The sequence below is a fragment of the Buceros rhinoceros genome, unplaced genomic scaffold, assembly GCF_000710305.1.
Source record: "Buceros rhinoceros silvestris isolate BGI_N320 unplaced genomic scaffold, ASM71030v1 scaffold14517, whole genome shotgun sequence".
Lineage (NCBI taxonomy): Eukaryota > Metazoa > Chordata > Aves > Bucerotiformes > Bucerotidae > Buceros > Buceros rhinoceros.
The window spans coordinates 1-2,945 of NW_010421665.1; the positions used below are offsets into that span (position 1 = coordinate 1).

Here is a 2,945-nt window from a genome sequence, read left to right on the forward strand (position 1 = left end):
AGAATGATGGATAAAGGTTTGAGTGGGGCCGAGGAGGGAAAAGGAGCCGCCCAAGGTGGGGCTGGAAGCCACGACCCTGAGATTCAGTGTCCTGCTCTAGCGACTGAGCCAGCCGGGCCCTGGGGGAGGGGAACTGCCCCACCCCGCCCCGGGGAGAAACCAGCAGAAAAGGGAGAAAAAGGGAAAAAATAAAGTCTGGGCTGTTTCTGCCCGGTTTGGAACCGGGGACCTTTCACCTGTGTTTCACTTCAATAGTGTTCAAAATTCTTTGAAATTCCTTCTTTGAAATTCCTCCTTTGAAATTCCTCCTTTGAAATTCTTCAAAATTGCTCAAAATTCCTCCGAATTCTTCAAAATTCTTTGAATTTGTTCAAAATTCTTCCAAATTGTTCAAAATTTACCAAAAATTTTCTAAATTCTCCTCAGTTTCCAGCCCCGGCCCCTTGCAACCAATCGCAGCCGTGTTTCTGTAGTGTAGTGGTTATCACGTTCGCCTCACACGCGAAAGGTCCCCGGTTCGAAACCGGGCAGAAACAGGTGATAATTTTGGGGACTTTTTGGTGTTTCTCCCCCAGTTCCGCCCATTTTTGCTCCTTTTTAGGAATTTTGGGGCTCGATGTTGCTCCAGATTCCCACAGCGCAGGGAAAAAAATCAGTATTTCAACCCAAAATGAGCCCAAATTGTTGTGGTCTTTGAGTACGATTTTCCCGAGGGACGTTAACTAATGAGCGTTAATTAAAGATAATGATGATCATAACAAACCATGAAATTAATAAAATTAAACCAAATAACTAATAAATACGGGAAATTAATTAGAGACTCAAACGTGTTTATAAAAAGCAAAATTAATTTACTTTATTTGATTCTACTTTAATTTATTTTAATTTAATTTAAACATTTCGAAACCGGCAAAATTAATTGAAATTTTAAAGTCTTATTTTCAACAGAGCGAAATTCATTGAAAATTGAAAAATTATTGGCAAAGTGGGAATCTGGCGCCCCCTGGTGGTGCAGTGGTCAGGATCCTGCACTTTCACTGCCGCAGCTCGGCTTCGATTCCCGGTCAGGGAAAAGTTCAAATTTCACTCCGAAATGTCACTTTTCCCAAAAACCTCCATTTCCCCCCTCCTTCCCCGCACCTTCCCCGCGAATTTGGGGCCGTGAATTCACCCTCCTCCTCACCCACCCCCGAGCGCAAGGGCTGTGGAAATGGGCGTTTTTGAACATTGGCCGTGAAGCAGAAAAAGCCAATTTTGATAGTTTTCCCTTTTTCTCTTCAGGCACAGCCACCTCCTGCCTCCAGAGTCCAAAGGCAGCGCGGCCTCAGGGAGGTTTAGAGCTCATTGTGGATCATCATTCCCCAGCTAATTCCAAATCTAAAACACAACAGTCAAAGTGCTATAAAAAGTAGAACCAGATGTAAACACAGAACTACCGCAATGTACATTAATACTGTACTAAAGTTGGAACCAAACTGACAATGTACAAAACATGCTCCTCAAACACTGAGGTATTACAATTTTACGACATTCTGACCAAGAGAACACAACACAATAAAGGTCTTTTTCACCCATACAGTCCTCAGCACCTTAACAATTGCTTCTGTGTCTTCTGCAGAGCAGGGCACAGTGCTGAGCCTCCCCTTCCATGATGGCATCGGTGGGTGGAAGGATGCCAGTCTGTTCCTCAAGTGAATAGTCCAAGTCCTGGTCACCACCACAGCATTGAGGGGGAAATCCACTTCTCCGTGATCTGGCAGGGAAAGAAACAAAGCTGGCCTCGCTCTAGAGGCCTGGCTCCACAGTTAGAAGTCAGGGATTATCCACCCAGTGCCAATATGGGGGGTTTTCCCATTCCTGTCCAGGGCTTCCCAGGCATATAAAGCTCAGGGGCTTTACCAGAGCCATGGGCACGATGCCAGTGGAGGGCAGTTTCACCATCACTGGTTGGCCCACAAGCCCTTGGAAACAAAGCTGGCCTCGCTCTAGAGGCCTGGCTCCACAGTTAGAAGTCAGGGATTATCCACCCAGTGCCAATATGGGGGGTTTTCCCATTCCTGTCCAGGGCTTCCCAGGCATATAAAGCTCAGGGGCTTTACCAGAGCCATGGGCACGATGCCAGTGGAGGGCAGTTTCACCATCACTGGTTGGCCCACAAGCCCTTGTGAACACACTGCTCCGGTATTGGAGCCTGCTACCCTTTCAGGTGCCTCTTTAACAGGCTGTAGGCCTATCTGTAGGCCTGACCCAACAGAGCTGGATCTGGATTCACAGGCTGTTGTATCTTGGAGATCTTGACAGGGCCCTCTTTGAGTGGCAGTAACTGCCCAGTTCCTTCCAGGTAGGAGAACCACTTCCCTACAGTGGCCTTCTGGGCTCCCCCCTCAGGAGGGGGTGATCCTTGAGGATCGAATTTAGCAGGGGGAAGGACCTTGCACTATGATATCCTGAGAAGTGCATAACCTTTCTGCTTCCTTGATTGCCCTGGTAAGGGAGAGAAGTCCCTTCTCTCACTCCGAGTCCCGTTACTCGGTCTCCTTGGAAGAGGTGGATGAAAATAGTAAGGGCCCAGCTGGTGACTTTGGCCCCTTTGGAAAATAACACAGTAAGAGGCATGTCCTGCCAACCCCCATTCTACCCTCAGTGGGTCTGTGGGTGCAGCGGGCCTGGCCGCTGATAAGCCTTAAGCTCATCCTGCAGGACATTAAGGGCCTCTGTGGGCTGTGCAGTCCAAGGCCGTGCCCTGTTTTTCCAGAGCAGGTCACACAGAGGGCGGGCGATCACTGAGAACCCAGGGGTGTGCTTCCTCCAACAACCCCACGGACCCAACAGCTGCTGCAATCCCGTCTTGTTCCTTGGGGTCTGCCCCTTCCCAACAGCTGACGGTGGATCCTCAGGTACCACCACTGCACCAGCCACCCACCAGCTCCTTGGGACTTCAGGCC

The 2,945-nt window shown here is 49.0% G+C and overlaps 1 non-coding gene across 1 annotated transcript; it reads left to right on the plus strand.

The window, feature by feature from the left end:
• The first annotated feature begins 463 nt into the window (after nucleotides 1-463).
• On the plus strand, nucleotides 464-536 carry TRNAV-CAC. Its single transcript has one exon. It is a non-coding gene; the product is annotated as a tRNA-Val (tRNA).
• Nucleotides 537-2,945: the final 2,409 nt, after the last annotated feature.